This window comes from Ailuropoda melanoleuca, chromosome 20, assembly GCF_002007445.2.
Source record: "Ailuropoda melanoleuca isolate Jingjing chromosome 20, ASM200744v2, whole genome shotgun sequence".
Taxonomy (NCBI): Eukaryota; Metazoa; Chordata; class Mammalia; order Carnivora; family Ursidae; genus Ailuropoda; species Ailuropoda melanoleuca.
The window spans coordinates 9,589,619-9,614,067 of record NC_048237.1 but is presented as its reverse complement, the minus strand read 5'-3'; the positions used below and the strand labels follow the sequence as shown (position 1 = coordinate 9,614,067).

General features: G+C 39.5%; 1 protein-coding gene across 10 annotated transcripts in view; it reads left to right on the top strand.

Moving 5' to 3' along the window:
* Nucleotides 1–16,890: 16,890 nt before the first annotated feature.
* HEATR5A (HEAT repeat containing 5A) overlaps nt 16,891–24,449 on the top strand; it is a 119,397-nt gene continuing 111,838 nt past the window's right edge. For 4 of the 10 annotated variants that reach the window (XM_019798947.2, XM_002918513.4, XM_019798948.2 and 1 more), the window contains exon 1: nt 23,894–24,048. The gene's annotated coding sequence lies outside the window, so the exon portion shown is untranslated. Of the gene's footprint in view, nt 17,116–23,893; nt 24,151–24,449 lie in introns of those variants that run through there. The other 6 variants (XM_019798945.2, XM_034648510.1, XM_034648509.1 and 3 more) reach the window with 4 other exon arrangements.

Sequence of the window (24,449 nt, the reverse complement as noted above, 5' to 3'; positions counted from 1 at the left end):
GCTTTCTGCTCAGCGGGGCGTCTGTGTCTCCCTCTGCCTCTGTGCTCTCTCGTTCTCTCTCACTCTCAAGCAAATAGATAAAATCTTTAAAAAATCTTTAGTTGATACAAGAACAAGATATGAAGATTAAAAATTGTTTTTATTTAATATACCAATTGGTTAATTAATATTTCTCAGTTTTTTACCAAAATAATGTGTGTCTCATTTTCTGTCTTTGGTTTTTTGAAGTTACTGTTTTGTGAAATTATGCTCATAAGTTTTTTAGGAAGCCCCTTCTTGCTTAGATTACCATAATAGGAAAAAGAAAAAGGGAAGCTTTCTGCTGCAATTATTTGGAAACAAGCTGACTTGTTCTTTTCCATATTATTTAGATAACGATTTCGAGCCAGTGTTTTTTCTGTTAGTGAATATTTGTGCCACACCCCCATATGTATGAAGTCCCCCAAATTGATGGTATTTGGAGATTGGGCTTTGGGAGGTAATTAGGGTTAATGAGATCATAAGAGTGGGTCCCTCATGATGGGATTAGAATCTTCGTAAGAAGAGTTACCAGAGAACTTGCTTGCTGTCTTCTCCCACCATGTGAGGATGCAGTGAGAAGGGGGCTATCTACAAGCTAGGAAGAGAACCCTTATCAGAAACTGATCATGTTGACACCTTGATCTTGAACTTGCAGTTTCTAGACTGTGAGAAAATAAATTTCTGTTGTTCAGGCCACTCAGTGTATAGTTATTTTGTTAGGCCAACCTGAGCTGATGAAGATAGTGATACAAGATAGCTAATGAGGTAGATTTTTCACAGTCAAGAGAGGAAGATACATGAGAAACTGAAAGAATAAATGAATCAATAAAAGATAATATTCAGTTCTTGCAAACTCCTCTGACTTTATTTGAAAAGTTATTTTGAAGAGTAAACACCAAATAATATTTCTAATTACCAAAAGATGAAGAAATAAACTTGAATAAACATCTTAAGTAGCTGCTAAAAATTCCTTTGTGTCATAATTTCTTTAGGTTTGTCCTAAGGTGCTTAAAATTTTTGTTATCACAAAAATCCTATTACTCTATATCCTTCCTGTACTATTCTATTTTGGAACCTGAGAATCAATAACTGGCTTGGTAATGAGCTCATTGGCCTTAACTTTTGCTTTATTGATTCATGATACACTTATTGAAATGTAATAAACTATTCATAAACTTTCAAACTCCAATTTTCTCAAAGCTCCTCTGAGGTGTATCTGTCTTTCGAAAAGATTATGTGTTACCTATTTTAAATCATTTTGATTTTGTGGGTAGGTGAAATGCTGACTCATAGCCCTAGGTTGCTGTTTTATAGTTCAGGCAATTTTTTACTAATTTGCTTGAGGAGAATAGCAATTTCAACTCCATGAAGAGTTATTAAGCAGAAAGTGATGGCCAACTTTCATTTCCAAGGAGGCTAGGACAAGAGAGTTAAGACAGGAGAGATAGTGGATATGAAAATAATGACACCTTGGCTTTCTGTAGCTCTTCTGGCCCAAGGTGCTCAAAGAATCTTTAACAGATCCTCCTTTTATCTTCCCAGTATATAACGAGGATAATGCTGTGGAAAGTAAGATAGTGCTTAAGTAATTTCCCCAAGATCACACTATAGGGAGGAATGATGTCCATCTTTCTACTTTTTCTGTAATGAGAATTGTTAAAACAAATTGATCTTGGTAAAGGCTTAGCATCTCCTAGTGTGGATCACTTGAGAAAGAACCAATAAATTGGTTTACTTACAGAATTAAGTGGCAGTATGGTTGCACCTAGTTTATGTGCCTTCTGCCTCTGTTTTCTAAGATTCCAGAGTATCTCAGTTAGAATTTCATTTCTAAGTATTATTTTATCTGCCCATTTAGAAACAACATGGGCTCAATTATAGAAAATACTGTATGTAAGACACAAATTAGCAATGAATGTGGTTTTAATATCTTGAATATACTCATACAAAGTAAGATCAAACACAATTATCATTCGTTCATTAGTTCAAGTAAAAAAAGCCCCACCATTGATGAACCATATCTGTATTAATGATGATTTATTGACTCCATAATGAAAGAACTCAACTTATCAAATATAAAGATCAGATACTGTGGAGTCCTATGCCACTTGTCTCGGAGAATAAAAATTCACATTGGTGTTTTAAGACAGTGACATGTCCTATTTTTACTATCCATGGTTAATACTGCAGAGGGCATGACTTGCTATACTTAAGTGTATTTAGGGCACCTGGGTGGCTCTGGGTTCAGTTTCCGACTCAGTTTTGGCTCGGATCATGGTCTCGGTTGTGAGATCAAGCCCCCATCAGGCTCCCCATGCAGTGTGGAGTCTGCTCGAGATTCTCTGCCTCTCCCTCCCCTCTGCCCCTTCTCCCGTTCACATGGGTGCTCACTCGCTCTCTCTCAAATAAATAAAACCTTTAAATGTATTTATTAAGTTTAATCATCCCCAAACTTACTGAAATTTTTTTAAAAACCTAGAAATGCCTTACCTATTAATTTACTGAAATAATACTAGTTTGGAAAAGGGAAGATCTATAGAAAAATAACATTTTCATTCTGAAGCCACACTGTAGTGATGACTTTAAATGTTTGATAGTCTCCTAATTATTCTCCCTTCCTCCTATTTCTCCTGCCTCTAATCTTTTTTGCAGACCATCTGTCTCCAAGGTAATGATCCTAGAACATTCTTTTCTCCTTGATATTCCACAGTTCAGAAACTTTTTTTTTTATTAAGTTGTTTATTCTAACCCCAGGATAGTTAACGTACGGTGTTATATTACCTATATTACCGTTCAGAAACTTTTACAACCTTTTATCTATGGGTCAAAGTCTGAATTTCTGAAGTTGGAATGAAAGTTCTCCATAGTCCTTAGGAGCGAATGAAATCATGCGGGGAGAACTGTAGAGAGGACCAAAGTCAGAATCTTGGGAAAACATAAAGGAAGAGCAAACAAATGAGAGGCCACAGGACACTATAAAGATCAGAAATGCAGAGAGAACCCAAAAAATGCAGTATTAACAGAAGATAATTTTCAAGATGTAAATAGTAACAAAGTCAGTGCCACATATTGAAGAAAAACTGGATAACAGACTGAAGAGAGACCTCTAGGCCCAGCAGTTAGGTATTTTCAAGCTTCTGGAAAATGGGGGTTAATTTTACGAGACTCAGGAGAAGTAGAAAAAGATTCTTAATCTTTCAGCCTTGGGTAGAGTGTCTCAAAGTGCGCCAGTGGATCAGGAATCACCGGGAGCCTAATATTTTGACAAAATGCAGTTTTTTAGGACCATCCCAAATGTGCCGTATTAGAATCTCAGGACTTAGAATCTATCTACTGACCAGTGACCCTGGGTGATTCTCAGGAACACCAGAATCCCAGAATCACCGTTGCTCGGAATGAAGCCCAGACTTCTAAGGCTGCTGTCACAGTTTTATAGTCTGGCTCCAGCTTGACTTCTTCTTCTTTTTTTTTTTTTAAAGATTTTGTTTATTTATTTGAGACAGAGAGAGAGAGCAAGAGCATGAGTTGGGGGGAGGGGCAGAGGGAGAGGGAGTAGCAGACTCCCCATTGGGCAGGAAGCCTAATGCGGGGCTTGATTTCAGAATCCTGTGATCATGACCTGAGCCAAAGGCAGACGCTTAACTGGCTGAGACACCCAGGTGCTCCTCCAGCTTGACTTTCTAACCCTTTCTCCCACTACCCCCACTAGAAATTTTCCCATATAATTCTATTTTCCTTAAATCATGCCTATGCCTGAGTTGCCCTGTACTTTCCTAAATCCATCACCATTCAATATCTAGCTCAAGTCAATCTCTTCTGATCCCAGAGTAATTTGTCCTGCCTCTACCTTCCTCCAAATTGTAGTTGTCCCACTGTTGACACTTGTGATGACTCTTATGAGTTTGAGTACTTTGGCTTTAAATTTTTTATATTTGTGTGTCTTAACAGTAAGAGTATAAATAACATTGGGCAGAGACAATATAGTGAGCATACATAACATAGTATGATGTGTTTTGTAATCTCTCACAGTACTTCCACAGCACTGTGTATGTTGTCCATGCTCATAATTCTCCGTAAATAGTACCTGAATTAATATGAACATATATTGGGCACCTGGGTGGCTCAGTCGTGATCACAGGGTTGTGATATCGAGACCCATACTGCGCATGGAGTCTGCTTAAGATTCTCTCTCTCCCTCTGCCCCTACCCTGCTTCCTCTCTTAAAAAAAAAAAGGCGGGGGGAAAGAGCTCTAGGATCTAAAAGCACTATCCCTAGGGCACCTGGGTGGCTCAGTTGGTCAAGCATCTGCCTTTAGCTCAGGTCATGATCCCAGGGTCTTGGGATCAAGTCCCACATCGGGTTCCTTGCTCAGCAGGAGCCTGCTTCTCCTTCTCCCTCTGCTGCTCCCCCTGCTTGTGCTCTCTCACTTGTGCACTCACTCTCTCAAATAAATAAATAAAATCTTTGTAAAATATATGAAGATATGTCAGTGGCCAGGATACTCTTAATTTTGGATCTGTAATACCAGCATTTCATATCTGGATTTCTTTGCTACCAAGGAATAAAAAGAGGTTGCAATGTACAGGAAGTAAGTTTAATATAGCTACACCTTGCTTCAATACAATAGGTAACACCAGAAAAGTTAGAGGAAAACTAAAACAGATTGAGATTCAATTCAATTGTGAGCATTGCTGTTTCTATTTTATTACTTTATTACATCAGAGTGGTCACTTCACATTTTCTTAAGGTTCACTCTCTCTATATTTATAGTATAACTGTACTTACGTAATAGCCCTGTACTTTAAAAAGTGTACAAAAAGCAAGCCATTCTAAAAATACAGAAGGGGAAAACTATTTCATTTAAGAAAATCTATATTTGAGCCCTTCATGAAACAAACACTGTGAACAAATAAAAATGTCTTTATTTTATTTATAAATACGAATTTTACAGCATCAAGCTTTATATGACCCTTCTATATTTAGTTACAAAATAAAGCAGTTGTGGGATGCATCACAAATAGCCAACTTTGTGATAAATATGACCCTACTTCTTTACCAGACTTTCCCATATAAATGAATTTTTTGCACTGAGTTAACCAGTATTTTTTCTCTTAAGCTTAATAAAATTTGACCTATTACATCAGTTTTTTTTTTTCTGAATGTGAAAAGACTTTATGTAGAGAATGAACCACACCCTGTGTAACAGTATCTGAGAACCATTAGCTATAAACAGTTGGGGTTGAGAAAGTAATTGTGGACTTTTTTGAAGGGGGGTGTAGTTAGAGTTTAAGGGAACATCTGACTGCAAAAATGCATCCTTGACTCCAACTTAGAGATACCGTTTACTTAGCTTTGTTCTCACATAGATAAACTAAGGCACATTTTCTACGCAAGGCATTCTTTTTGTTTTTTCTTCGTTTTTTGAGAGAGAGAGAGAGAGCTGGGGGAGGGGGAGAGGAAGAGAGAGAATCTTAAGTATGCTCTACACTCAGCACGCACCACAACCCTGAAGTCATGACCTCATGACCTGAGCCGAAATCAGGAGTCTGAGGCTTAACCGACTGAGCTACCCAGGCACCTCTCAAGGCATTCTTTTAATCTACTTCACAGCCCCAAGGAAGTCTCTTCCTGAGTAGGTAAGATCATCTTCAAAGTTTAGTTTGCTCGGTGCCTGGATTAATTTATTTCCTCATTACATTCAGGTAGTCCACATGGCTTTGATTTCTTTTCACAGTATGCATGCTTGCCTTTTTTAAGACAGATGTTGAAAATTTTCTTTTTTTTTTTTAAGATTTTATTTATTTATTTGTCAGTGAGAGAACACAAGCAGGGGGAATGTCAGGCTGAGGGAGAAGCAGGCTCCCCACTGAGCAGGGAGCCAGATGCTGGACTCAATCCCAGGACCCTAGGATCATGACCTGAGCTGAAGGCAGATGCTTAACCACTGAACCACCCAAGCATCCCTAAAATGTTCTTTTAACATTTGCTTAATACTACATCATGGATAGTTGCTCTCCACTTAAAGGTTGTAGTCTTTAGAATCTGTGGATCAGCAGTTGAGCCGAGAGCTGTGCAAAATATAAATTATTTAAATATGATCCTTAATCTCAAGGAATTTACCATGTAGTAGGGGACATGATAGACACAAATATGCTAGGTAATATGTGGTCAGTGATATCTGGATGATGCTATCTATGAACTATTGAGTAGCAGCAGATAAGAGAGGGTACTTCTGGCTGGAGTGGTGAATCCCTGTTGTTGACAAGGTATGGCAATTTGAGCTGTCCCTTGAAGAATAGGTAGAATTTCTATAGGCCCAAAAGAGGGGGTAGGGGTGCGTTTCTATTAGTTGGACTAATAGTAAGATGTCATTGGAGGCTTTTAAAGAGAAGAGTGACATAATTAAAACAATTTTAAGGAGGCTAGACCTGGCACTGGTACATGAGGATTTCAAAGAGAAGAAAATTTGGCGGCAGGAAGACTTTTTTTTTTTTTTTTTTTTTTTTTTTTTTTTTTTTTTTTTTTTTAGTTGTACAGATATAAGGAGGTTGAGGCTAACTTAAAACATGATAGTGGCTGTGAACATGGAAATAAACATAATTGGAGATACTGAAAGGTGTTTGAAAACAAATACACTTCAAGGCAGCTGCCTGGTTGTGGTGGGGCTAAAGGGAGGAAACAGAAATTAAAATCTCATGTGTGGGTTACTGAAGAAGGTGAATTCAGATTTTAGTATGTTGAGCTTGGGAGACCTGAAGGTTTACTCAAGTGGAAATGCCAAGCAGATTTGTTACTCGGGGCAGAGAGAGTACAGATTTGGAAATCTTATTTATGAAAGTGGTAGTTGAAGCCCCAGAAATAGACAAGATTCAATCATCCAGTATTCACTGAGTGCCTACTCTGGTACGTATAAGAAGTACATTAAAAAAGGAAAGGGCAATTTCTGTTCTCTTTGAGATTGTAACAACTGGTGTGTTAAGACAGTTAACTGGAACACAGCGAAAGTGGAGGTGCCAAAAGAGATAAAAACAGTACTGTGGAGATTTGGAGATAGAGATCTCATCTAGTTAGGGGAGCACTAACATTTCAGTATAATTTTGAAAGTTAAGAGATATGAGAGGGGGCACCTGGGTGGCTCTGTCAGTTAAGCATCTGCTTTCAGCTCAGGTCCTGATCCCAGAGTCCTGGGATAGAGCCCAGCTCAGCGGGAAGCCTGCTTCTCCCTCTCCCTCTGCGACTCCCTCTGCTTGTGCTCTCTCACTTTCTCTCTCTATCAAATAAACAAGTTTTTAAAAATTTTTTTAAAAAGATAAGAGAGAGGATATAGAGAACAACAAAGCACTTGAGTTTCAACCAGATTTAGAGCAACAGACAAGAGGAAAAATTGACAAAGGAGGATCAGACAGATATAGATAGGTGGAGAAAGTGGAAAAAATAAGTGGAAACACCAGTATCCTGGAGTTTAAGGTTTCAATAATTGGGGGAAGTGGATGCAAACATAGAAAAGCTGAAAGAATTATATACTTAACACCCACATACCCACAACCTGGATTCTCTATTAGCATCTTGCTGTATTTGCTTTAATACCTATCTATCTATCTGTCCATTCCAAGAATGACGCTACTTTGTTTTGCCAATGGTTTTAATTTATTCCTGCTCTTTCCTCGCTTTTTGCCTCTACTGATTAAGCCTCTCCCCTCAGAAGCCCAACTTGTTGTGAGCCTGCTGCATTTCACTGATATGCCCAGATTCACTATACTTATTTATGGGAAAACCTCTCTACTCCATTTGCCTTTTCTGTCTTTAAAGAAAGGTCCCAAGTGATGGTTCACGGGAGAAATAACATTCCCACCCTTCAAGTTAGTTTAGTTAGCTCTCCCTGGAAGTCTAAACCTGAGCATAGAGAAGAATATTGTTTTTAAATGACTCCATGATTTGTCTAGCTTTCTAGCAGCTTATCAAAAGACGGTTTGATAACCTTAACTGGAATTACTAGAAAAACTTGTTTAAATGCAAATTCCTGCAACTCGCCCTGGAACTACTGAATCAGAATTTCTAATGTGAAGCCTGGGAATCTGCATCTTAACAGTCAGTTTCCCCACCTGTGACTCTTACACAGACTAGCATGTGAGAATTGCTTGTATAGTGGTACCATCTCCAAACCAAGAGTCCAGAGACTTCCGGTGGAGTCTCAGCTTCCCCATGGACTGTGTGTGTTATCCTACCCTAGGGTAACTCAATCCCTCTAGGAAATTTCGTGAAAGGGAAGGAATTGTACTTGATCTAAGATTCTTCTTCTCTTGATTCTAAGATCCTATTCAGCTCTACCATTTTGTGGAACTCTTAAAACTGAATCCTGTAAATTAGAAGCTGTTGGTGAAATTTTAATCAGATGAACTGAAAAGAAATGTTTAGGTTTATATTCATTTGAGCCATAGTTTCCTTTCATTCAACTAGTACATGAGTTACTCATCACAATAACTAAATTCTTGCATCTCATGAGTTTTCATTTGGTTTTCCAAAGCAGAATCTTGGAATGAGCTTCAGGCATTTCACTCAGTCTTTTGCCATTTCATAGCTCCGTGTTTCCTTGGTGATTCCAGTGTTCATAGTCAGCCAGGTCCACTCTGAACTGTTGCCACTCTGCATTCCTTTTACATTGTTGATAATAACCTTCTCCTCTTTCCTATAAAGAAAGTGAATTATTTTCTCAGGACTCTGAATTGGCAGAAGTTAATGCAAGTTTTAAAGCTGTATTTAGCAGGGAAAGAGAAAACATCTGATTGTCTTAAGCAACAATTAAATTTTGTGCCCTCAGTCACCTTGGTGTTGGGTAAGATTTTTTTCCATTATAAATCTGTGCCTAATTTTAGTATCAAGATGATTTTAGAATATTATTTTAAATGTTGCTCAGTGTTCTGGCTATCATCTCATAAACAATAATGATGAGTGCCCATATCCTCCAACAACGTTGTTTTTAATCTTTTTCTTTTCAGTGGTATTACAAATTTCCTATTTGCTAAACTTTTCCAAAAATGTTATTGGCAGATCTTATTTACTGAGTTCATGTGATCAGAATAAAGTCCATCCAGTATATAGCCCATATATTTGTGTTTATCCTAAAATATGTGTAGGAGTATAGTAATGGTATATTAATTCTCTTATTTTCTCCTCCTTTTTTCCTTGATATTTTCATTAGAAATAAGAAATTATGCAAGCATTTTAATACTGAGCCACTGCTACCCTCGGTTTGATTAATATTTAAGATTTTTTAATTAACCAAATACTTACTACTTAGTATGTGCAAAGCAGTGGTTGACATCACAAGCAAACATAGACATATTGCAAGATACCTACCATTAAGCTTACAACAGTGATTCATCCTGAATTACACAGTAATCAGTAGAAAAAAATATTGGATTTTAGCTCTCCCAGGAGTTCTTTGTTGGATACACTTAGAATTCAAAAGACATAGTCTTTTAAATAAGAATTGATTTAGGGGACGCCTGGGTGGCTTAGTCTGTTAAGTGTCTGCCTTTGGCTCAGGTCATGATCCCAGGGTCCTGGGATCGAGTCCCACATCCGGCTCCTTGCTCAGTAGGGAGCGTGCTTCTCCCTCTGCCTGATAAATAAATAAACTCTTAAAAAAAAAAGAATGGATTTAGAATTTGCTATATACACAGTTTTGGGAAACACGGGATAAAAATATAAAACGTGCTCCCATATTTTGTAGGTTTATATCTTTATATATTTAAGGAGACAGAGAAATTGGGGCAGGGAACATAGATCTGAAAGTGAGTTGCACATACGTGGTAGTTAAAGCCACCAAAGTTAATAGTATGGTGGTTCTTCAAAAAAAAATAATAAAAGAGCTACCATATGATTTAGCAATCCCACTTCTGGGTATATATCGAAAAGAATTGAAAGCAGATTCTCAAAGAAATATTTTCACACCCATGTGCATAGCAGTATTATTAATAGCCAAGACTTCTGGGTGGCTCAGTTGGCTGAACATCCAACTCTTGATTTTGGCTCGGGTTGTGATCTAAGGGTCTTGGGATCAAGCCCCGCATAGAGCACCACTGGGCGTGGAACCTCCTTGGGATTTTCTCTGTCCCTTTCCTTCTGCTCCTCCCCCCACTTACGTGTGCTCTCTGTCTCTCCCCCTCTCTCCCTCAAATAAATAAATTAAAAAAAAAAAAAAAAGCCAAGATAGCCCAATGTCCATCAAAGGATGAATGGATAAACAAAACTGTCATATACACACAGTGGAATATTATTCAGCCCTAAAAAGAAAGGAAAACATGTTACATGCTACAACCTGGATAAACCTGAGGACATTATGCTAAGAGAAATAAGCCAGTCACGAAAAGAAAACTATTATATGATTCCACTTATATGAGGTATCTGAAATAGTCAGATTTATAGAGACAGAAAGTAGCATGATAGTTGCCAGGAGCTGGGGGAAGAGAGAGAGGAGAGTTGTTGTTTAATGGGCATAGAGTTTGAGAGTCACACAAGATGAAAAAGTTCTGGAGATCTGTCTCACTGCTTTCTGAGTATACTTAAACCACTGAACTATAAACTTTAAAAAAAAAGTCACTAAAGTGGAGGACATTGTCTAAGAGTGTATAGAAAAGATGTCAAGAAACAGTAGGAAGCTGAATATTTAAGAAACAGGCAGATTAAGACACCATCAATAGCTAACAAAGCGGGAGGAGAGGAGGCAGAAAAATTAAAAGAGTATAATGTCATGGAATCAAAGAGAGGGGAGAAGTTCTATTCAAGGAGGTTTGTAGTGAAAAATATCCAGTCCACTAGAGAGGACAAATAGGAAAGAACTTTTTTTTTTTTTAAGATTTTATTTATTGTTTATTCGACAGAGATAGAGACAGCCAGCGAGAGAGGGAACACAAGCAGGGGGAGTGGGAGAGGAAGAAGCAGGCTCAGAGCGGAGGAGCCTGATGCGGGGCTCGATCCCACAACGCCGGGATCACGCCCTGAGCCGAAGGCAGACGCTTAACGACTGCACCACCCAGGCGCCCCAGGAAAGAACTTTTAAAAAGCTGTTCAGGGGCGCCTGGGTGGCACAGCAGTTAAGCGTCTGCCTTCGGCTCAGGGCGTGATCCCGGCGTTGTGGGATCGAGCCCCGCATCAGGCTCCTCCGCTCTGAGCCTGCTTCTTCCTCTCCCACTCCCCCTGCTTGTGTTCCCTCTCTCGCTGGCTGTCTCTATCTCTGTCGAATAAACAATAAATAAAATCTTAAAAAAAAAAAAGCTGTTCAAATTGACAATTAGGAGGTCACTGAACATTACCGAATACAGCTTTCTTGGAATTAGGTAAGCCAAATTCCTTTCAAGGAAGTTGAGGTTGAAGGGAATCAAAGAGCTATAGTTTTGTAGGGTGGCAATACTAACGGTTTTTGTTTTTGTTTTTGTTTTTAAGATGCAGAAAATCTGAGTGTGTTTTTAAAGGAAGAAGAAGTAGGGAGAGAAATTGAAGGGGGGAAAAAAGGAGGCTTATGAAGCAAAATCCTATATCAAAAGCATAGGTAGACAGATGCTATTGGAAAACTTTGGGTATCCTCTGAGATAAGAGGAAAAGATTGTAGGAAGTAGAACGAAAAGGAGAGTTCCAATGGAGTTCAGACACCATGCCCTCTACTTTTGCTCTAAAACATAAGACTTGGTTATCTGGGAGAGAGGAAGATGGTGCAGAGTAGTGGCTGAAGGACAGTAGTGCATGTTTGACAAAGCCACTTTAGGAACTGGCTAAGTGAGCCAACTAGTTGAGGCTAGAAATCATAAGTAATGCAGCAAATGAGAAAGCAAAAGTTATGTAATTCTCTTGGCCGTCCAAGAGTAGATCAGAAAAAGCAGATGGTTGGGTTGATCCACATTCAGGGATTGGCAGGGAAGAGGTAGTGTATTATGGTCATGGAGTGGAAGGAGTTAGGAGCACAAGTAAGAAAATAGTTGAAACAGCTGACCTCAGAAACCAAACTGGACAAGGAAAAGATAAATAAAATCGGCTAGGAGCTGACAGATTAAATGATGGAAGAGGTCAAGAAGACTAGAAGGGGAAGAAGTTAGCAGGGGAAGTTCAAAGAGAGGGAGCTATGGAAGGATTAGAGACTGGGCACAGTCTGAGATCTCTGAGGTAGAGCCTTATGAGTCATAACATGATCTAAAACGAGGCCATGGGAATGTGTAGCTGCAGTGGAGGTGTCAAAGGAATGTAAAACATAGTGTGTTGCGGGGGGGTGGTATCTGGATGGCTCATTTAAGTGGCTCACTCTGGATTTCCGCTAGGTCATGATCTCAGGGTCATGGGATTGAGCCCTGCGTGGGACTCCGTGCTCAGTATGAAGTCTGCTTGTCCCTCTCTCTCTCTCTGCTCTCCCCCCGCTTGTGCTCTCTGTCTCTCAGTCTACCTCCAAAATAAATAAATTAAATAAATAAAATCTTAAAAAATATTTAAAAGGTAGTGTGTTGGATGACTATGCCATCTGGACAATAAAGGTAACCCATAATGATAAGACTCAGAATAGAGAGGAATACCCATAACCCTGTGCCCAAATGCTTTATCACTGTGATAGTGTAATATGAAGGTCAGCAAAAGGCGGAGTTGGAGATGGGAAGAGAGTAATGTTCCAAGAGGATGCGAATTTCAGTGGAGGACCACAAGAGAACTAGTCTGAAAACCCTGTCAGCTCCATTTCCTGGCCTTGAAATAGGAATCACCTTTACTTCAAGGAAACTGTGTGGTCTGGAGAAAGTTGGGTTTCCACTATGGCAAAGAGATCAAAAGATTGTTGACAGGTAAACAGTATAGGAAAGTTTATTAGCAATGGGATGGTATTTTAGAAGACAAAGTGGGATTGGTGGGAGAATAAGCAAACTAGGTTGTACGGGAAAGAGCAGATAAAAGAAAAAGTGACTAGACAGACTTATATAATGAGGGGACAGGGCATCAAGAAGGACACAAGAGTTGCAGGGGGCTGAGAGAAGAACTGTGAATGGAATTATAATGCTAATTTTTGGCTAAATATTGCTTGTCAGAAATGAAGCAAAAGAAATTGAGAGAGAGGAGGGATGTTAACACAACAAAAACACCAGTTATGCCTGAATATTGTCTAGGAGAGATGAAGCAAAATGGAGATGATCTAGGTGTGATAGCTGATATTAGCATAGCCTCTCCTTTAAAGTTTAGTTTTTAGGTTTAAACATTTTGTTCTGGGAAAAAAACATCAGCATCTTCTCCAACCCCCAATTTTTTCAAGTATTTATTTATCTTTAAGGATTGGATATACATTGAATGCCTGATTTACGATGAACATAATTCAATTCCAGTCCACCCCATTATCCCAGCCTGCTTTATCTATCTGTCTATCTATCTATCTATCTATCTATCTATCTATCTATCTACCTATTTTTTATATATAATTCACATGCCATAATACTTACCACTTTAGAGTGTCTAATTCAATGGTTTTTAGTATATTCCCGAGGTTGTTCAATATTCTTGTATTGCACAGTATTGCAATAACGTTGTATGTATATCACCACTCTCTAATTCCAGAATGTTTTCATTTTATTTATTTATTTTTGAATATTTTCATTTATTTATTTTTTAGAGGCGGGGAGCGGCAGAGGGTGAAGGGGAGAAAGAATCTTAAGCAGACTCCACGCCCAGCACACAGCCCAATGCAGGGCTCACTCTCATAACCCTGAGATCATGACCTGAACTGAAATCAGGAGTCAAACTCTTAACCGACTGAACCACCCAGGCACCCTGAATCTTTTCATTTTAAAAAGAAGTTTTGTACCATTAAATTCATTCGCCATTTCTACTCTACCACAAACCCTTGGCAAACACTACCTTTGGTCTCTGGATTTGCCTATTCTGGACATTTTATATAAATGGAATCATACAATATTTCACCAATTATGTCTGGTGCATAATGTTTTCAAGGTTCATCTATGTTGCAGCACGTATCAGAACTTCATTCCTTTTTATGACTAAATGGTGTTCTATTGTATGGCTATACCACATTTTTGTTTACCCAGTTATGTAATGGATAGACATTTGCCTTGTTTCCACTTTTTAACTATTATGAATAATGCTGCTATAACCACTATACAAGTCTTTGTGTGGACATATATTTTCATTTGTCCTGATTATATATATAGGAGTGGAATTGCTGGGTCATACAATAACTGTAACTTTTTGGTAAGCTGCCAAACTGTTTTCCAAAGCAGGTGCACCATTTTATATTCCCACTAGCAGTATATGAGGGTTCCAGTTTCTCCACTTTCTTCCCAACACTTGCTATTTTCAAGTTTTTTTATTATAGCCATCCTAGTGTCTGTGAAGTGGTATGTCATTTTAGTGGGTTTTTTAAATTTTTTAAAAGATTTTATTTATTATTTATTTGACAGAGAGAGAGAGACAGCGAGAGAGGGAACACAAGGGGGAGTGGGAGAGGGAGAAGGAGCATTCCCGTTGAGCAGGGAGCCCCATGCGGGGCTTGATCCCAGGACCCTGGGATCTTGACCTGAGCCAAAGGCAGACACTTAACAACTGAGGCACCCAGGCACCCCTCATTTTGGTTTTTTATATGCATTTCCCTAATGACCAGTGTTGAGCATATTTGCATGTGCTGATCACCCTTTTGTATATCATCTTCGAAGAGATGTCCCTTCAAATTATTTTTCCATTTTTTAGTTGGGTTATTTGTGTTTTTATTGTTGATTATAAGAGTTCCTTATATATTCTGGATGCTAGACCCTTATCAATAAATGATTTGCAAATACTTTTTCCCATTTTATGGGTTATCTTTTTATTTCCTTGATAATGTCCTTTGAATAACAAAGGTTTTTAATTTTGATGAAGTCCAACATATCTTTTCCTTTGGTTACGTACGCTTTAGGTGCATATCTAAGAACCCAGAGTATTTATAAATAGCTACTCTTTTCACTCTCAAAAGTGTCCTGGTAAACAACAAATTATATGGACAATCTACAAATAACAATCGGTAATTAGAAGCCTCTGGCAGGTGGTTGAGTAAATACTGACTTATTTTATCCTTACCTCAACATCGCCAGTGCTATCATTTGGCTTCTCCCTAAAGGAAATCTGCCAGCAGTTGTGTTGCCATTTTGTATACTTACTCAACAAATTTATGGGGAGCACTTACTATGTGTCAGGTACCTTTTCGAAAGGGGAAAAATAACACCAGGAAATTGCAAAAAGAAAACTTTTAAAAATACCTTTCTTTCTTTCTTTCTAAAAGCAATATAAACAATTACAAATATCAAAAAGATAAAAAGGACTGTAATCTCATTGTTCATATACAATAATTTTATTTTTATTTATTCCCTTATAATCTTTATTCATAACCACACACATATTTTAATGGGGTTCAGGTATAAAGGGATTTTATATTTTGCCTTTGCTTTTTTATGGCTTAATATTTTATCTTAAATAAAAGGAAACTTTTTTTTTTCTTTTTAAGTTTTGAACTCAGGGAGTGTAAGCGAGAGGAAGCAGACAAAAGGAGAAAATGTGTAAGTCAATAAGATATTATTAAGATTAGCAAGTATGGTCTATAAATGGATTTGTGCTCTGGTCTGTGAATGCCTGTAGGTTGGCAAATTGAGTTCAAGAGTATATAATTCTATTCCATATTATTAACATTTTTCTTTTTCTTCCTGATCTATGACTCTGGCTCCACTGATTACCATAATCATATTATACGGTTAATTTAATTTGAGTTATTGTTCATAGTGGTCAGTTAAATATTTGCATCTAGATAATATTCTCTCTTCTAAGTTTGTAGCTAAGCAAGAAGTTTGACGTATAAACTAATTTTTATTAGAATCTATTTCAAGAATAGCATGTCCCAAAGAAGTTAATAATAGACTTATATGTATAAACACAGTAACTGATAAGAACTTTCATAAGTATGTCATATAATACTATATATGGTTTTTCCTCACATGTGACAATTCAGTAGGAATACTGTTTACCAACCAGGTAGAGCTTTGTCCTTTTACTGGGGAAGTTCAATTTCTTGAGTTAGACAAATAATCTTAGATTATGAATTTTACAACAGATTATATGGATCTTAAAAGTATCATGTTGGGGCGCCTGGGTGGCACAGCGGTAAAGCATCTGCCTTTGGCTCAGGGCGTGATCCCAGCGTGAAGGGATCGAGCCCCATATCAGGCTCCTCCACTATGAGCCTGCTTCTTCCTCTCCCACTCCCCCTGCTTGTGTTCCCTCTCTTGCTGGCTGTCTCTATCTCTGTCAAANTTTTAAAAAAAAAAAAAAAAAAAAAAAAAAGTATCATGTTATCTTGTATAGTTATTGTTCCAATATATTTCATTTTTAAGTAGATAATTATCCATCATCAGTTTTTGTATTCACATGTCTCCAACTGATAAACATGGTTTTGATGGGATATTTATATGCTATTTATAAAGAACAAAATGCCCCTAAATGAAAGCACTAAATTATTCTCTTAAGTTACCTGTTTATAGGTAAACAGTTTACTTGTCTAAAGAGCTTGCAGCCAAAGTTGACAGTTTGTGTAATATTTAGTAACACAGCCCTTCTCTTCAGTTCTAGTTCTGGCTTGACCTATTGCGTTCCTTGGGTTTTGTTTGGCTCATGTTTAGAACCAAGCTGCTAATGACATTAAATTTTGTTCCTTCACCTTGATAGATTAACTACATGATTAATTTGGCTTATGATGGTGCTTCCTGTGGTTCCCATCAGGAAATTTCTGGCAGGGAAAAATTGACAAGCTGACCAAGGACTCTCATCTAAATCCTCTCAGCCTCGTTTTTATTGATTCCCCACAGACACCTCCTCCCCTCTTCCTGGAATCTGCTTTGGATCCCATCATCCAGGACATTCTTTCCCTGGCTACTGAAGTTTTATTGCTGCCCAGTCCTCCCCCCTTACCATGGAACCTTCCTGTCCCGCTGCTCAATCTTTCAGGGTTACATCGTCCCTATCTTCCAAGGTGAAACTGTATTAAAGGAATTAGCCAGAAGAGATCTCCAGGATTTTCTCTCCCACCCTAGGTAAGAACATCTTAACATCAACCTCCTGAAGTCTCTTTCCTTATCTTATGAAAACCAGAAGAATGATTCTAATCATGAGATTTTTAAAGCCAGAAATGAATTGAAAAGGAGTATCATAGTAAACTATGGAGTCACTTTAGGTCCTCTTCACTCCTTGCCAACTATACCCACCTACAAGTAGGAGAGAGCAGGTTTTTCCTCTCCCCTCAGGTCCATATAACTAAATGCTAGCAATATTATAACCAGGAACTGATGTTTAGATGGCTATGTGTAATGAAATGACTCTGCGAATTTGATAATGCCATATGCCTATGGCTTTACTTAGACATGTGAGTAAGAGTTGAAAGAAAACCAAATAACAGTAGAATATTTGAATTTTAAAATTAGAAGAGATCGTAGAGACCTAATATGCATGCTCATTTTCCAGAGGAGGAAATTGAAGTCCAAAGAGATTAAATGGCTTGCTTATAAAATATATGGCAGCAACTTTGGAACAAAACCATAAAGTTTACGCACATGTAAAACACAGTATTTCTTAATCTGATTGGAGAATAAGGAATCGGAAGGGACTTTAAGTGTCCTAGTCAAGTATGAACATAATTGCAATCATTTCTTGCATAAAGTATTATTAAATGCATAGTTGCAAATCTACATTTGCTCAGTATTCCTGCTTAGAAACAGTAACCCTGAGTTTCACTGCATCTTTCAAGGTTAGATGGTCTACTATTACTTACTTGCCATCATAGATCAAGATCTATGCTATGTTATAAGTAGCACTTTTTAGCTGAATATTTATAGTAGTAGTTTATAAACTGAAGAAAATCCTACCCATGGCCCAAAGTTCTTACTAGAAATTTAGTGCTAGGGGTGGCTGGATGGCTCAACCAGTTGGGCTGCTGACTCTTGATTTCAGCTCAGATCATGATCTCAGGGTGGTGAGATCAAGCCCAATGTCGGTTCTGAGCTTAGTGTAGAGTCTGATCAAGAATTCTCTCTCTGGGGCGCCTGGGTGGCTCAGTCGTTAAGCGTCTGCCTTTGGCTCAGGACGTGATCCCGGCGTGCTGGGATCGAGCCCCACATCAGGTTCCTCTGCTGGGAGCCTGCTTCTTCCTCTCCCTCTCCCCCTGCTTGTGTTCCCTCTCTCTCTGGCTGTCTCTCTCTGTCAAATAAATAAATAAAATCTTAAAAAAAAAAAAAAAGAATTCTCTCTCTCCCTCTCCTTCTGTCCCTACCCCCAGCTCACATATGTTCTCTCTCTCTCTCTCTCTCAAATAAATAAATCTTAAACAAAAAAGAAATTTAGTGCTAAAAGCTGTCCATAGGGGCTCCTGGGTGGCTTATTTGGTTAAGGGTCCTGGGATCAAGCCCTGCATTGGGCTTCAAGCTCAGCAGGGACTCTGCTTGGGATTCTCTCTCTCTGTCTCTCCCTTTGCCTTCTCTCTCTCTCTCTAAAAATAAATAAATCTTAAAAAAAAAAAAAACTGTCACAGATTACAGCAAACTCAGCAGTACACTGACAAATAATGCTTGATAGACCAAAAAGTAGAAAGCTGTATCACAAAGGGCCAGCGGATCTTTTGTTGGAGTGGGGTATCAGTGTGATTTCAGGCTTTAGATCATATTGAAATTGACAGAGTAGAAGCCATGCCCAACCCATGTGTTTTGTGACATGAGCTTACCACGTATACACTCCAGTTTCCTTGATGGTTTCATCAACGCTGAGCAACCTGACATGACTGAGTGAATCACTAATAACAAACTTTCAGAGCTATATTTCCCAAAGTCTGCTCCGAAGGAGCACTAATTCTCAAAGATACTAGTATGCATTTCTTTAAAAAAAGATATTATATTCCATTGCCAAATAACCTTGAGAAACATTGCATGAAATGCAGCCTACTAATATACACAGTGATTCTCTAGAAGACGGCTATATTAACATATAATGTTTCTCAAATTTGCTTAAGAATGCCAGTTTAAAAGAACACCTATTAACCTCATTTTTATTAACATATAATATATTATTTGTTTTAGGGGTACAGGCCTGTGATTCATCAGTCTTACACAATACACAGCGCTCACTGTGGAACACCTATTAACCTCTCAAGGATTACAATCAAGAGCAGGATCCTAGAGTTCCATGGCTGAGCTGGAGTCCCATTGTTTAGAAATACGGTTCTACCATTATTGAATTTTATATTCTCAGGGGTAGAGGCAATCTTAAAGGTAATCTATCATCTTCAGTTTCCCATATGTATGCTGGTTGGAACCTAGAGTCATTGTATCAGATGTGTTTAAACAGTAAATTAAAGCAAAATATCACATAGCAAGTTAAATAGGTAACTGCTGGGGGCGCCTGGGTGGCTCAGTCATTAAGCGTCTGCCTTTGGCTCAGGGCGTGATCCTGGAGTCCTGGCTTCAAGCCCTGCATCGGGCTCTTCCGCTGGGAGCCTGCTTCTTCCTCTCCCACTCCCCCTGCTTGTGTTCCCTCTCTCACCGGCTGTCTCTCTTTCTGTCAAATGAATAAATAAAATCTTAAAAAAAAAAAAAAAGAAATTTTGAATCTTCAGCACACCTCAGAGAGGGAGATGTTATTCTCATTTTAGAAGGAGGAAACTGAGCTCCAAAGATATGAAGTGATTTTCCCTAGGTCATACCTACTAATGGTGAAATTATGATTTGAACACAAGTGACCTAATTCCCAAGCTGTGTTCTTTCTGCTAATTATAATACAGCTTTCTCTTTATCATGACTCAAAATCCCAATATGGGACTGAACAAAGTAAAGTGGAAGTTGAAAGGTGGGACACATTTCTGTTTGGTTAAAACTAAACTGGTTGTTTTTCAGGGTTCTATCTTTGTTCTCTGTATTTTCCTCTTTCATTGTGTTCAGCTGTCAGCTCCACATGGAAAAGTTCTGAACTAGATCTCTGGTTCGGACCCCTCTTCAAAACTGTAGTCCCACATTTCTCCTCAGATGCTCTACTGCAATGTGACATGTTTACAATTAAATATATTATTTACCCCTCCAAACTGACTCCTCCTTCTAATTTAATTCTCTTAGTCATTTAGGCTCAAAGTTTGGAGTCATCTTTGAATCCTCCATAAAACTAGTAGTTGGACTCAATGATACATAATATCCCTTCCAGCTCTAAAATTCGAGTGTTGTTATTTTTGTACTACATATTCAGTTAAAATGAATTACACTCTCCGCTTTGGGCCTGCTCAAATTACTTTCCAGAGTTTTTTTCAGTATGTAATAGAGTACATACATTCTATTTACTCATTCTTATACATTCTTCAAAGCCCATCTTATTTATTTAGCTTTATAACTTGTAATTATTTTTTTAAAGATTTTATTTATTTGTGAGAGAGAGAGAACATGAGCGGGGGGCGGGTGGTGTGGGTAGAGGAAGAGGGAAAGCAGACTCCTCATTGAGCATGGAGCCAATGTGGAGCTCAATCCCAGGACCCCCAAGATCATGACCTGAGCCAAAGTCAGCCACTTAACTGACTGAGCCACCCAGGTGCCCCTTTTTTAATTTTTAAAAAAGATTTTATTTATTCATTTATTTTGAGAGAGAGAGAATGCGGGGGGGTGGTGCAGAGGAAGAAGGAGAATCCCAAGCAGACTACACCTGAACTTGGAGCCCAATGTGGGGCTCAGTCTCTGGACCCTGAGATCATGACCTGAACCAAAATCAAGAGTTAGACACCTAACCAACTGAGCCACCCAGTCGCCCCCAAAGACCATTTTAAATGTCATCATTTTCTTTAGATCTTTCATGAGCCTCCCAACAGAACTTCATAGTAATTGCTCTCTCCTTTAGGATCTATAATACTTTTGTACCTTTCTCAGGGTAATTTATAGTACATAACGTGTATGTGTGTGTCTGTGTGTCCGTGTGTGTGTCTGTGTTTGTGTGTGTGTGTGTATATATCAAGTAGAGTAAAGAGGATGCCTAGAAGAATGCTTGGCAAGAGATGGAACCCAAGGATAGTGGTGAGGGCTTATGGACTTGGCATTGGCACACGGTTTCGGAGCAGGGTAAAGGAAAGGGGAAAGTTGGGGGGGGTGCTTGTGGTGGCTAGTTTTGGAGTTTCAGAACCAGAGTGGGGTAAGAGCAGCATCCTCCAAGGGGAGAGATGGCAGCTATGGGTGATTGCTTAAATAGAGGAGGTATTCAAACAAGTAGATATCTCAAGGATAATAAGATGAAGGTTTCTCTCTGTGGGAGAAAGGAGTTACAAATATGGGAGAAAACTAGAATACATTGTGTGTTGCTGGATTGGAGGTATTACTGTGAACATGTGGTTTTTCAATATATATTGTTAGATAACTAAATATAGCTGTAAATGTGTGTGAGTATGCATATATAGTTACATATATAGATGCACTCTATGAGTGTATAAATATTCCCTAGCCACATCTACGAAGACAGCCTGAGCAGTGATACCCCAATAGCAGTGAGCACACCTAGTGCTTCTAAATACCATTCCCCACTAAAAGGAACCAGGGCTCCTGGATAAATGGCTGCATATAGGGTTGGGGCAAGAAGAGCCTAGAACATCTTACTGTGCCAGAAAATAGGGGAGTGCTCAAAGAATGATGGAGATGTGTCAGAAGGGCACAGAACAGTAAAATATTAATGTAGACTATGGATGGGGGGTATATGGTATATAAAACTCTTTAAAATTTTCTGTATTTTAAAAATGTTTTACAATAAAATATTGCAAAAGAATTTAAAACACAAAGACACAGAGACCAGCGTGAATGGGGCTCCCCCAGACCAAACTCAGGACAATGTGAACATCAAAATAAATAACAATAGAAATAGATTATAACCCATTTAACAGGAAACTCTGATTTTATACTAATATAAATTAATTATGATGAGAAAATACATAATTTCAAAGAAACACCCACCACAAAATACTTATTAATTACAAAGGGGAAATAAGCCACTTTATAGTGGAGAAGCCTGGCAGATACCACTTTATTAAAATAAACATCAATAATGAGACTAATTAAAATGTACCACTTGATAGGATGCAGTTGTTTTATTTTTCATTTTTTTAAGATTTTATTTATCAATAAATAAATGTCAGAGAGAGAGCACAAGCAGGGAAAGCTGCAGGCAGAGGGAGAAGCAGGCTCCCTGTTTAGCAAGGAGCCCAATGCAGGACTCAATCCCAGGACCCAGGCAGACGCTTAACTGACTGAGCCACCCAGGTGTCTGATAGGATACGACTGTTACCAAACTCAAACTTGTCCACACACCTGATGCATAGTAAGCCAACATCTTGGACAGGAGTTTTGAAGCTAGCTAGAGAAAGCTTTACTGTCAGAAGGGCAGACCAAGGAGAAGGCAGGGAATTATTCCCAAGATTGCTGTGTCCTGTTGAGCATAAAGACAGCTTATATAGTTTGGGGAAGGAGGTGAATACATGAGAGGAGGGTGAGGGGTTTCTTGACACTTGAAGGAAGGGAAGCTTGAAACAATCTGGAGGTAGGCATTCTTCTAGACAGGCACCATTTGGACCTGGTAAGATCAGGTATGACAGATAATTTCGAGACAAATGTTATCCTGGAGTCCCCATTAGGTTTCTACAATGGGTGGGTTTACCCACCGGGGAGCAGGAGTGGAAAAACCAAAGTTAATGATTGATAAGAGGTGCATAAAACATAAGTAAGGAACAAAACAGTATGTGCAGCTAAGTTAATAATGCAACTATAGTTTTGCTTATGCTTTCAAAACAGGTTGAGAAACCAAGGATCTGGCCTCACAATTAGAACACATCATTACTTTTGTGACAGTCCTGTCATAGACACTTAACCTGATTCTAATCATAAATAATACATCAGACAGATGCAAAGTGAAAGCCATTCTACAAAATAATTGGCCGAGAATCTTCAAAAGTGTCAAGGATATGAAAGTCAAGGAAAGACTGAGGAAATGTTCCAGATTGAAAGCAACTAAAGATATATGAGAAGTAAACACAATGCTTGATTCTGAACTGAATGCTTTACCATAAAAAACATTACTGAGACATTTGGCCACACGTATCACGTACATGTTTTGATTTTGGTAGATGGTGACTATGTAGCTGAGGGTGCTTATTAGTAAGACACACACACTGAAGTATTTAGGAATAATGTGGCATCATGTCGGCAACTTAAACCGCAAATGGTTCAGGAAAAATGTTCTTTGTCCTATAGTTGCAACATTATAGTAACCTTGAGACTGTTTAAAAATAAAAACTGAAAATTATATTCAAAACACTGAGTATACTGGAAAAACGCACTTGACTTGAAGCCTAAGTGGCTGTGAGTCCCAATTCCACCACTGACTCAGTGTGTAACCTTGAGTAAGGTGCTTTGTCAGGCCCCAGAGTCTCATGCTCTAAAACCAGGAGTAGCACGACAAAGCTCTCTAGGGTCTCTTCCATGTCTTAATATTCCACACCCATAGCACTCCCTGCCTGAATTTCCCCAGGCTTCAGTTGTGTCTTGGCCTTCAGATGCCCCAGTGCAGCCCCTAGGGATGCTGGCTGGCCATGAAAACAGACAAAAATAGTTGTGGCCAAGATCTCCCGACTGCAAAGCCAATGCCCTTGCCTCAATCAACTTGAGCAGCACTCTCCCCCATCGCTCTTTCGGCGGTGGAGCAGTCACGCCTGCCAGAGTGGGCTCTCGATGGCTCGGCGGCCGGCTGAGGGGGCCTAGAATCGGCGGCGCGGCGCAGGGCGCGCTCCCAATCGCTGGCTCCCGCCGCGCTCGCGGCTCCGAGCTTTCCGGCTCCGCCCCGCGCGCGCCCCTCCCGTCGTGCTGCCTCGCAGTCGCCGCCGCCGGCAAGTCCCAGCTCTGCCCTGCTGCGCTGTGGAGCGGGTAACGTGGCAGGACTGACGGGCGCTGAGCGGTGGGGGACCCCAGAAGGTGAGCAGTCTGGGATCCTGGGAGTGGAGACGCTGCGGGCGCGAGGGGACGGTGCGCGAGCTGCCTGCCCACTGGGAGGGCTATCACACCCGGGCCTGCACTGTGAGTTGGGCGGCTTGGGGGTCCCCAGGGTGGTCGCGGCTGCGAAGTGGTGGAGGAAGCTGGGACCCGGGGTGCGGGAATGGATGGAGGAATTAGGTGTCGTGGCTGAAGGGGCCGGAACTCGCCGAAGAGGGACAGAACTGGTGCGCGGGGACAACTGAATAGCCAGTGCGGTCAGTCCTCCTTTCCCCGGGCTCCGGGAAAGTCTGGTTTTACCCGAGCACAACAGGTAGGCGTGGACTCTGCCCGCGGGCGGGAGCCCAGCACTCCCGGCGTGCGGGGAAGGTCGGAAGGTCAGA